This window comes from Lynx rufus, unplaced genomic scaffold (genome assembly GCF_022079265.1).
Source record: "Lynx rufus isolate CCGP_SWC_20201006 ecotype Redwood Valley unplaced genomic scaffold, mLynRuf1.p SCAF_1, whole genome shotgun sequence".
NCBI lineage: Eukaryota > Metazoa > Chordata > Mammalia > Carnivora > Felidae > Lynx > Lynx rufus.
In genome coordinates, this window is record NW_025814823.1 from 68979670 (window position 1) to 68991996 (window position 12327).

The 12327-nt window shown below is 44.6% G+C and overlaps 1 protein-coding gene across 4 annotated transcripts in view; it reads left to right on the forward strand.

Moving 5' to 3' along the window:
- Nucleotides 1–691: 691 nt before the first annotated feature.
- Nucleotides 692–12327, forward strand: part of MBNL2 (muscleblind like splicing regulator 2) — a 158773-nt gene continuing 147137 nt past the window's right edge. For 2 of the 4 annotated variants that reach the window (XM_047081152.1, XM_047081144.1), the window contains exon 1: nucleotides 693–893. The gene's annotated coding sequence lies outside the window, so the exon portion shown is untranslated. Of the gene's footprint in view, nucleotides 894–12327 lie in introns of all 4 variants that reach the window. The other 2 variants (XM_047081162.1, XM_047081138.1) reach the window with 2 other exon arrangements.

A 12327-nucleotide genomic window follows, 5' to 3' on the forward strand; every position in this document is an offset into this window, starting at 1 on the left:
TATCAATTTTATTGTTCAGAATTCCCTAATTGAAGACCCCAGTGGCTGGAAAACTTAGATGAAAGCTGTACGAGCCACAGTAATTAACCGCTGCAGTAACAGATGTTCTACAGGAAAACTGTGTGCAAGGGGGTTAAGCATGTTTTGATTTTGAATATGCACTTGGGCTCACACATTCTCCCTCACTAATAGGAATCAGCTGTAAATGCCCTCCCTGTAAGGTATTAATTTCCACGGCAGACGCTGAATTGTTTCTCCCTTTTCAAAAACCAAAACCCAAAAACCAAACCCATGCTTTGTCAGATGGGAGAAGGACTTCAGCTTCTCCTGCACAACCTGGGTTTCTTTTTTGAATCTGCGGAGTTGGTATCGTCGAAAGTCTTTACGGCGCAGTCCCAGGCTCCGGGCTGGCTGTCTTGGAGGGTGTTTTCTCCAGCTACCCCTCTCCCGGCTCTGCCAATTATGTGCCACTTTGTCTTGGTGCTATGATTGCTTTCTTCGGAGAGGGAAATTCCTCTTTCATCAGTATGGACGCACTGTTTTCACACACCGCAAGTGCTGTGCTGCTGTGTCACTCATCCTATAAGAGCCAGTTTCAGACGAGGAGGGCTGACGAGCTGCCCGGGGATTGGCTGCCCCCGGCTGGGAGGGATTTGTGGGGAGGAAGGGCTGCAGCTTTACAGCAACAGAGTTTAGACTGTCTTTGCTTCATCATCTGAAGGCAAAATTTTCCAGATACGGCAGACGGCTCCCAGAGTACAATACACAGGGAATGAGGACTATTTACATGGAAATTTCTGCCTCATGATGCAGCGGAGAAGCCTCGGCCGCTGGATTCTGCCAGATGTTCCCGGGGTTACTGTAAAAGGGAAAAAGAGGCAGAGCTAAACAAGGTAAGAAAATCACCCCCCCCTTTTTTTTTTTTTTTTGAATGTTTAAAGAGTTTGCTGCAGTATATGGTGCATTCCATGTGTGTTGCTTAGGGAAGCCAGGGAAACCGGATTCCACTAATTCAAATGTAACACTTGCCGGGGACCCTGGAGTTTTACGTAACATTTTGATTTGAGGAAAAAAAAAAAAGAGAAAGAAAGAAAGAAACGGCAAAAGCTTGAATCTGTGCCGCCTGACTGGGGTGAGGCATAAAACGAGTGTTTATTTCAAAGAAGAGATCCATTTTATTACTCAACAAAAACTGTGAATTCCTGGGAGCGTTCTTATTTTCTTGTTCTAGAAAATTTTCATTACTGCCCCAGTTCGCTCCCGTATAAATAAAGTTTACGTTGATCCTGCTATTTGAAAACGGACTTGTAATGAAGAAGAAAAGGAAAACTTCGTAGTAAATAACCATCGGTTGAATGTTTAGCCAAAAATACGTCTATGTGTTAGAAATTAGGGACCCACCTAGCCCTATAATGCCACGGCTTTGAGTTTCAAAAGCACATTTTTTAACAAGCCAGCAAGAGGTAGCTTTCTGACAAGTTTTCGATACTGTAGTTCAATGTTTACATTTCTTTTTCTGAGCCTTTGTTTCCAGCTTAAAAGTGGAACCATTATATTCAAAAGTAAAGCTGGGTTAATAATGCTTACTGCAATTATCTGATCTTTATGCATTTTTAATGAGAACACACAGCCAGCAGAATAATTTAATGAGGGCAGGCTAGCTTTTAAAGCTGTGTCTTCACTATGCCGAACCATATCAACTTTCTTGCCGAGAAGCAGCAGGGAGAAATGATGGAGATTTATTTTTAACACACTTGGCCCAAGAGAAGGAAATGATATATTTGTTAAAGAATTCTTTCTGCCCTTTTCCGTTTTAAATTTCTGCCAGGCATGAGGAAACTGTGCTTTTTTGTTAGGCCTCGGAAGCATGTGTTTACAATAAATGTGTAACATTTTTAGAATAGTTAGCAAGCACTGAAGCGAAGAAAAAAATCTGACTTGCCTAACCACTACTACCGTGAATGCTCTTCGAGAAACATTACTGTCCTTTTAAAAGACAAAGGTTAAGTGGAAAGACAATTTGTTAATTTGGTAATATGTGCATTGGGGAGCTAATAAAGTGGGGGGAGAAAGGAGGGCATGCTTATAATCTTTAAATAAGATGAAGTTTCTTCAGCTATCCTGCCTGTTTTCTGAGGAGCAGTTCAAATATTCATTTAAATAAGGGCAATGCCACGTAGATTCTTCCAGACCCACTGTTTTTACTTTCAAGGAGAAGTGCAGGACACTAGCCCAGAACTTCTGACGTCATCCCCCAACTATTTCTGCTGGGTGTTCTTTTATTCAGGCTCGTGGAGAGGAATATTGCTTTACGTCCTGGCCAGGAACATTCTGACTCTCACTTGGCAGGTCTTGAGTTATGTCTTCATATTTTAGCCCGTCCTTTCTAAACCCTAAACCCATCTCCAGCGTAAATAGGGCATCTCCTACCTGCCTCACGTCGGGCGGGTCCGAGCAGGTTCTCTGCAGGGTTCTGGCCGTGCTGGCGAAGAGCAGTGGGGAGCGGAGCACGGGCTTTGCTTCTGGCCCAACTTCGCCTGGCACAGCCCAGTACTGCCACCTGGGTGGATAGTGCCTGTGGCCTCATTCCCAGTTCCCCCGGAGCCACTGTGTAGGACCAAGGTTATGCCACCAAGTTCGTGGCTGGCCGTGATGGTGGGAACAGCTGCTTTTACATAAAGAGCACCATGCCTGGTGCAGATGGGCTGAAGGAAGGGAAGTCCAGTACTGCAGGCTGTTAATCTGTGTCACAGGTGGTAACCTGGGTCGGAGAGATCAGGGGAAGGTAGCGTTTAATATGGGGCCTCTGAAGGGAGAATTTCCAGACGAACAGACCGGAGTTCTGGGGAGTTCCCGGTTCTAGTTTACATTCCCTTTCCAGCTGCTCGTGTAGCCCTAAGCAGGCACCCAACTTCGTTTTTCTCTCTCTTAATAGAATTGAGTAATACTTGCTACACTTTTCTCTCATGATTCCAGCATTCATTTTGAGAGGCCTTGACCTTGTACCAAAAAAATAGATAAAATAAAATAAAATAAAATAAAATAAAATAAAATAAAATAAAAAGAAGTCATCTGTCTCTTGCCACAATGAGCTATTTAAAGTACAAAGGGATAAAACCTCCGTATTAATGAAACGGTTGGCAAATGCCTTAGGGTATTAAGATAAATAGTCATATTTCCAGAACCCTTCACTCTACTGTGTGCTCAGGTCAATTTTCTAGGGATATTTATCCTTAAACCAACAAACAAAATTTCCAAGGAATTCAGAGCATTGCTGTTTGCATTTTCTCCATCGATCTCATGCAATATACCAGAAGCTGTGCCAACCAGACTATTTCAGACGTAGGCCTTGTAGTGCCCAAAGCATTCAGTGCTATTTTTGCTTTGACTTTGCATTAAATTTGCGAGAGTAGATTGAATAAGAGAGACAATATGAGGAAAAGAGGAAAATACGCTTGCAAAATATACTGGTTATGTAGCTTTACTGGTTACCGGCCTGCCTCCTCTCTGCTAGTTGTTTTAATTTGCTGTTGCTATGGCGAAAACAAATCAATATCACATGGCCACCAGCCAGTCCCGCGCTCGGGGAGCGCCATCGAAATTCAAGATCAGGCACTCAAGATTCCGAGCGAGAATTGGGAGAAAAGCATTTAGATTTGAGTTTGAGAGAATTCCTGACGATAGACTGACCAGGCTCAGTCTCTCGTGCCCTTCCTCTCCCTTTCCTCCTGCACTTTCTTACTGATAATGAGAGAAGATGGGGGCAGAAGGCATATTGATTTGTTTACATTTTCCAAAATGACAAAACGTATCGTCAGCATAGAAGCAGGTTGGTAACGTTGCAAGGGGTAAAGGATTGTGACTGATGAAAGGTGATAAAACTCTGGGGCATGTTTGTTGAAAACATAGTTTGGGGGCCTTGAATATCTCTGGGTACAGCTGCACCTGAGAGCTGACAGGGTCAGAAACAGTTACTGTGTCATATCAGGCAGAGAAATCTGGCAGCTCGAGAGAGCGGGGGCAGTGGAGGCGAGGGGCATTAGAGAAAGGTGGGGGTGTAAACCATCAGCCAGTAGCAAAGTCAAGGCAAAGCTGTAGGTCCAGAGTCAGGCCAGGTGAGCACGGAACCCCAGGGACAGAGAGGAACAGGGTAAAGGACTTCGCTCCTTTCACAAAGTCTGCCCGAAGACCTGGCAAGGAAAGAGAGGAAGGGGCTGCAGAGAGAAGCAAAGGGGTCATGCGCCCAGGCGTCCTTTCTGGAATGGTCCACCGAACCAGATGGGCGGAGTTGCGCTTGGCCGCGTGGAACCAGGGACTTGATATTTCACGCGTTGGTTTCTCTCAGAAGAACGAGGCAGGAAGACGTAGCTGGGCTTTTAAATTAGTTACAATACAGTGTTTTTCTCCTGGGTTTTTTACTCAGCTCAGTTGTTTCTTAGGTTTTGTGTGCAAACTGGGGGTTGCAGCTGTGATAACATTCATAGTAAGCAGTCCAGGGTGGCGTCAAGGCTGGGTCTGCATCAGGTCGGTGCCTCCGAAGGCTCGGCAGCCGAGGCTAGTCCCGCTTCTGTTGTGAGACTGAAAACAGGTGTGAAAGGTAAAGCCCCAGGGTTTCTTTTGTGAACCTGAGCCACAGGCCAGTGGACAAACTTTCAGCTGGCCCGCTCCCCTTGACTCGGGAGAAACGCTTGGTAATAAAAGTGGACCCACCAACTTACCTTAGCGCTCTGACAAAGAACGCATTGTCTAGAAGATGCTAGGTCAGTATATTCCATCAATCAGTCAACAAGTGTTTATTAAACACCTCTTGGGTTCTCTGGCTTTTGCTATTCGGTTAAAACGAGTCAATTACCTAATACCTGACTTAGTGTATGTGCAAAATCAGCGGCAGAAAGAAATGATGCAAAAATGTAAGTTTTAAAGACTTTAATAAATGTATTGGTTAATGTTAATTTCACCTTGACTATCAGGCATTAATTGTAGGTTTCAGATCGTTCTTGGTGTTTGGTGGGGGGAGAATAAGGGAAGGGATTTTGAGTTTTAAATGTCTATATGCACTTTCCTCACCTCTGTTACTTTCCTCAGCATAAATGCTGTTTAAATAACATATAAAGATGTAAGATGAGCAATAGACCTATGAGAATGTGCTGAAAAGTCCCAAATAAGAGGCCACTGAGAGCAATCACCCAGTCTCAGCAAGCTGAGATTCAGCCCCAAAGTGACTGGGGAATATGGACGCATCATCTAAAAAGCCTTAAACACCAGTCACCAAAAGGAAATCCTAGATCCTCTCCCATACTCCAGAGCCTCGGGGTACCTGGGAGCCCCTGATGTAATTATCTCGCCATCCCTGTCCCAGTAAGGAAACCTGATTCCCCACCCTGGAGGATTAAACTACCCCCGCTTTTCCCCTTAAAAACAGAGTTACTTTAAAAAAAAAAAAAAAACAGTTTCTCCTTTTAAACACAAAGTTTTTGCTTTCCTTTGCTTATTTGTTGTTTTCTTTCTTTCTTTCTTTCTTTCTTTTTCTTTCTTTCTTTCTTTCTTTTTACTCTAACTTTTTTTTTCTTTACTCTAACATCTCTGTGTATTTTCTGGGTGCAGACAAACTGCAAGGTTAAGGACTCACTTTGTGGAGAACTGAGTGGGAGACTGAGGGACGTAAACGAGCCTAAAGAAGTCTTTTTAGTTACGAGTCTTGGCAGGCAGATGGGCTGTTCTAAGGTTTAGGAGCATCCAGGCAGCTGGCTGCTGTACGAGCTTGGGGGGGGGAGGCGGGTGAGCCCCCCTCAGAGGACAGAGGGAGGAGGCAAGGAACACCCAGCACTGCAGGTCCTGGGTCTTAAGCATTTGCAATCCACGATCGCTGGGGAACAAGATACTTACAAACAAGATAAGAATAGGTCAGCACACAAATGTCTTCAGAAGAATAATTAACATATGTATAGTTTCTTACACTTTACAAAGGGCTTTCACAGACCTTATCTCAATTAACAGTTCAAAAAAGAGGGTTTAAAAAAATCCAGAAGCCTAAAATTAGAGCACTGGGTAAAGCTCCTGGAACAGATGAGTTATAAACTGGATTTAAAAAAAAAAACAACTTTTATTCATTTATTTTTGCCCGTGGTTAGTGACTTGAATTTTGAAAAGCAGGAAAAACTTCTAAGTGTCCCTGGTGCATGTACACATGTCACTATCTCCTGTCCCCACAAGCTTTCTTGGACAATTCCGTGTAACCAGTACTGCAGACAGCCTAGTTCCCAAGGCAGAACAAGAAGAGAGGCCGATTGGCTTTGCTTTCTCAGCTCTGACTGTTCAGAAGGCGCCAGGGGACAAAACCTATCCTGGGTTCGTGCATCAGCCTAGCCACATAGTAGCCAGGTAAGTTTGGCTATGGATGGCAGGGAGGTGCTTCTAGAACATAAAGTTCATTAATGGTTGTAAATTGCCCGCACACGTGGGAAAAACCAAAATTCAAAGTATTCCTTTTGCCCACGAGAGCTTCTCATTGAGTCCTCTTAGGCCTGCTAATGGGGTGGGGGAGAAATTAATATTTTACAACATATCTCATTTAATTTGAGCCTTTGAAGAATATCACAACGTTAATGCTCTCCCCGCAAAGTTAATGATGGTCCATAGAACGAGAGAAGTTCCCAAAGGTTCAATAACACACCCGTGAGCCCATCGCTAATACTTGCTAGAGCCAGTATGTAAGCTCAGACCCTGACAGGGTAGGCAGCACCGTGTTTTCAGCTGAGCAAATGAAAAGGAGAAAATAAAAATCATTCATTTTCAGAAAGAAATAGGTGGAAGTAGGAGGGCAATTGTTTTTAGAGATCCTAGATATGCTTGATACAGTTCATATTATGACACCAAAGTGCTAGGTGAGATAACAGTGATATCTTACAGGTACGTATCCCTTCAGTTTTTATCATCTCTTTAATGGTCACAACATTTCCTTCTTGTTTCTGTTTTATAATTTAAACAAAAACTGAACTTGAGTGAGGTTAACCAATGTGTTCAAAGATTTTTTTTTTTTCAGTAGCCAAAAAAAAGCAGAAAAGCTAGTCCTCAAAGCTATGGGAATCTGTGCACGTGATATTCAATGAGATAAAAGTCTTTATTTTTTTTTAATTTTTTTAACGTTTATTTATTTTTGAGACAGAGAGAGACAGAGCATGAATGCGGGAGGGTCAGAGAGAGGGAGACACAGAATCTGAAACAGGCTCCAGGCTCTGAGCATTCAGCACAGAGCCTGACGCGGGGCTCGAACTCACAGACCGCGAGATCATGACCTGAGCCGAAGTCGGACGCTTAACCGACTGAGCCACCCAGGCGCCCCGAGATAAAAGTCTTTAAATGAAGTCACACTGCAGTCTGACTTGGAGTTTTCTTGTAATGGATGTTGCACAGTGGATAGAGCCCAACCCAAGCAATTTTGGAAAGACAGTAATGTTTTTAATTAAGATATTGAATTATTTGAAAAATCTATAAATTTCTGGCATCCTAGATGCAAACTTCAATTAATCAACTAAAAAGTATTGGTGAAGCATACATTATATTAGTGATTTACTACTTGTAATTTTAAATGCCCTGGTTGTTCAAGCAAGCAGAACTTTGTTCGGGCTGGAGTAGTAGATAACTTTATAGAGGGAAGCTCTATCCTGTAGCTCTGAATAGATATATTTTGTCCAGATCAGTGTTCCTAAAGTGGGAGGTCTACACCCGACCTAGGGCAAGATGATTCACTAGGTAAGGAATAGCTGAACTTGTGTCTTATACATTATTTAGCTCATCCTTTTAAAATGTCGATTTTCACATATGTTGGATAATGTATGTAACATATTAGCATTGTTATGCAAGTGTAACATTTATAAATAAGTAACAACCTCATGACAGTTGTGCCTGCTCAAAGATATTTTTCTGGTAGGGGTATTTGTTCAACAAACTTCGGAGAGGACAGGAGTCAGAATTAGAGAAAAGAAAGTCATCTCCAGAGGAGGAAACAGCATGATGTGATATAGGGGGCAGTGCGGAAGCTTAAACTTGTCTCTGGGGAGCAGTAGGAAATAGGGGTAGTGGGGAAATAGAACATGGGGGAAGTCAGAATACGGAAGACCTGAAGAGCTATGTCGAGCTTAATTTTGTTACTTATAACATCATATCTAGTGTTTTAAAAGTGTTCAATTACAACTTGTAAGAGAGGGCTGGAGATCTGAAAATTTGTAACATATGATGCCACTGGGGGAAAAAAATCTTTTGCCATATTCTAGGTATGATGTGGGAAAAAGCGGGCTTAGAATAGCATTGTGAGGATAGAAGAGAAAGGGCAAATCCAAAAGGTCCTTGAAGAGAAAATAATGGAAACTAGTGACAGCTTATAAGAGCCAAAATGGCACTGGAGTTATCAGGAAAAATGTCAGTGGAACCCTAACAGAAAACAGGGGCGGATGGGAAAAGGAACCAATCAGTAGGAGTGGGGTGGTGGAACGGAAGAAGATGATGAATGGTGCGTTCTGGTCGTGGTGTTTTAGCTAATGGTGGGTCATCCAAGTGGGCTATTCCATAGACATCTGACAATGTGGGAACGGAGAACAGCTTAGATGCAGGGCTTCAAATGTCAATGGAGACATACCTGTGTTGCAGTCATAATCCAAGCCAAGGATGCTGACAACCTCCAAGGCAAAGGGACCATAAATGGAGACAGGCAGAGATGACCAAGGATGGGCCTTGGGAGAGGACTACCAGAGACCTAGAAGAGCAGAAATGCTAGCAAAGAATTGGGAAAATAAACAGCCACAAAAGAGCAAAATTGTCAACCAAAAAGTGAGTTCCAAGACTCTTAAGCACCGTACCGCAGTCTCTGTGGTTCCACGGGATGACAGTGCGGCTTCCCACACTGCATTATCCCGCTGCGCATGGTTGACCCTCTTTGGCATGAGTGCCCAAGCCATGGCCCTCTTGAAGGCAAATATTGGTTCACTGTAATGGTGAGAGTCGCAGGATACTGGATGGATAGGGAGATCTTCCTGCTGCATTTTTCATATATACGGTAGCCTTTTTTTAAAAAAATAGATTTTCAGTAATAACCAGAAGAAAACACTTAAAACCAGCAACTATCAAGACTTCAGCGTCTGTATCTTGAAATACACCTTTTGGGGTGGTGTCATTGGTTAGAATGTTAATTCCAGGGCGATTGGAGATTTCTCTGGACACCGGTCACCCTATTCTCACAGACCCAGAGGTCTGTTTATTCTTGAATCCAGCAGGTCTCTGCCAAACCCAGCCATTAGGAGCTCGAGAAAATGAGAAAAGCACTCAAAGTGGGTAAACGGTTGCTGTCCTCATAGCAGACCCCCGCAGTACGTAAACCATAGCACCACTTCTCAGACTTCCACGTGCATAGGGAATCAGCCGGGAATCTTATTAAAAATGAGATTCTGATTCAACAGATTTGGAGTGGGGCCTAAGAGTCTGCATTTCTAACAAGCTCCCGGACGATGAACACGCTGCTCATCAGCAAAGCTCTAGAGCACAATGGCAGTTTTGCTAACATAAACGTAGATGGCGGCAGACCACCGCGTCTGGCGTGGTTTTCAAGGAGTGCTCTCTGGGGCTGGGAGCCAGGACCTACCTCCTTGACACAGTAAGCCTTTCCAAACTGCTCAGGCTCAGAGTGGGGCGAGGGTGAACTGACTTATGCCGTGGGCCTTGCCCCAAAGCCTCTGTAGTCAAGGGTGAAAGGCAGGGCCTTGGGCTGTTTCCAGGAGTTCTGTGCTTTAGACAGCTGGTCTGTGGATGTCTCCCCATGCTCGTAGTGGAACTCTGACCAACTCATCATCTCCCTTCATGGTGCAGAGAATGTCATTCTTCCCTTATTCTCTCCAAAGAATATGAAGAATAGAGAGGACGTGTTAAAGGTGATGAAGATCGCATCTGTTTAAAAATGCTACTTTTAATGTTTTGCAGTAGAAGTGAAGACAGTTTTAGAAATGATAGCTGTCTAAGGTGGTGGCTTAAGGGAAATGTCCAGGCCTGATTGTGGACAGCTTTGTATCTTGTCACAAGTCTTACACCTTCTTTTGTGTCCATCTGTCTTTCCTCCCTTGAATGCTTCATTTTCCTGTCCATCTGCACGTGGCCCCTCTTTCCTGGGCCGAGTCTAGCTAAACTGATTTGGAGGAAGTTTTCCCTGCCCAGATGCTGGTTCAGCTCACACACAGATGGCTGGTGTTTTCTTGCATTTTTAATTTAACCAATAGCCTTTCAAGAATGAAGGGAAACGAGTGTCGGTTGAGTATATTGAGTGCCTACTATATGCCAAGCCCTCTGCTGGGAGCTTTGTGGACATTGACCCATGAAGAATTTTTATGAAGAAAATAAAGTCCCGGGAGCTGAGTTACTTGTCACACACTAACAAGTGACAGAGCAAGCGGTGAAACCCCAGTCGGTGGTCTCCAAAGGCCCCGACCTTTTCCAAAGGTGCTTCCTTGGGGGTTTGCTTTAGAAAAACTTGTCTTACATTCGCACATACTGCTAGCCGAATTCACTCCACTTACACTTGTGTGTAAGACAGACCACAAACAAGCAATTACTGGCATACTGTTCGGGCATGAGTTCAGTTTCAGCCAGGAGCTCCCCTTCCCAAAGGGACTTGATAAATCGCCAGGGATGGTCAGAGCCTTCTCTCCGTTATTTGTTGTCATTAGTTGGCCTTTTCTTTACTCTTGAATCTCGTGTGTGTGTGTGTGTGTGTGTGTGTGTGTGTGTGTGTGTGTAAGAAGCTTAAAGACCTAAAGATGTCAACTTATTGATACCTTAAATAGATAACATATGTAAAAGCCCATTATCGGCTGTGGGGCATGTACAAGAGGGAGATGTGTTGTGTTGTGGCTTTGCTGTGCTCTGTGAAAGTTCTTAGAAACCGCTTTTCTTGTCCCCCGCCTTCCCTCTTCTCTCACACGCGTGTCTCCCATCCTCTGCCGAGGCCCGTGCTGCTTGTTTCTAGTGCGTGTACCCACCATCCTGTTTCTTGCTTGACCTGCTCCTGAGCCAGCCCGTCGTCTCTTTTCTCTTGCTCTTCTCTCTGCCGAGGCATCTCTCCCAGGCACCCCTGCTAACGGGCACACGTAGTTGCCCACTGCTCCTGGGGTTCCGCTCACACCTGGCTCTTAGCTGATAGAAAGGTCTATTTATTTGCCCCCTTAGGAAGCCCATCCTTCCAACCCTACAGTATCAGCTTCCTGGCAGCCACCACAAAGACCATCCCCTCAGGAAACAAAACAAACCCTATCTCCAGAGTTCCCCTGTTTCTTTTCTTTCAAGTTCCCTGTTTGCTAGTAGGCTGCAATTAAGAGTCAGGATCAAAGGGAACTAGCTGCCTCTGGGGCTGCAGGGACCCACCAAGAACTTTGGTCTCCTTAACTCCTTACTCCCTGTGATCTGCTCACCTGCACCTCTCTGTTCCGCTGGTGCTCAGGTGTTGGGGCTGCGGGAGCTTGGGGAGACGCCTCGGGGCCTCAGGAGGGGCTCCTCACACACGCGAGACCCTAACAGCCCCTCCTCCCGATTTACAAAACCCACAAACATAAGGTGAAGATCAGAGGCAATCCCAAATTGGGAAGAATTGGAGGGATTATCTAGCACAGCTCATGTCTACCCCCCACCACAGCCCTGCTACCCAGGTTCTCATGGCTTCTTTCCCCTCTGTTGACTGGACAATCACTGCCCCAGAGTGCTTACGAACTACAACATTCTGTTGTAAAATTCAGCCTTGTGCTGAGGCGAAATGTGACTCCAGTGACCTTCACTCTCCGGCCCTCGTTTGGGCCTTTGGAGTGACCCAGATGCTTCTTCAGTGGGTGAGTTTCTTCATATATTGAAAGATGGCAATCAGGCTGCCTCTCATAGGAGCAGCTGGCAGCTCCCTTATTTAGGATGTAATACGTTTATTTATGCAACTTAGCCCGCTCTGAGTTTCTCTTGGGTTGCTCTGAGTTTCTCACGTTGACCCACATCGCTATCCTACTTGAACCTTGAACCAGCTGTGTTAGAGAAAGGGGTGGGGCACGCCGTTTTCCCTCAGCTCTGTGCAGGTGAAGTGAGGAAGGTCAGACATCTTCCCCAATGGCGTGGGATGCTTAAAAATTTCTGTCAATCCCAACAAGAGGCTATAGACGCCTTTGGAAATACCTGGCAAGATGCTGGGCATTGACTTGCAAAACCACCCATAGGATGATGGATAGACAGATTGATTTAGATGGATATATATGTATGTAGACAGGTAGAGAAAGACATTAATATACATAAACACATATAGAGCCGTAG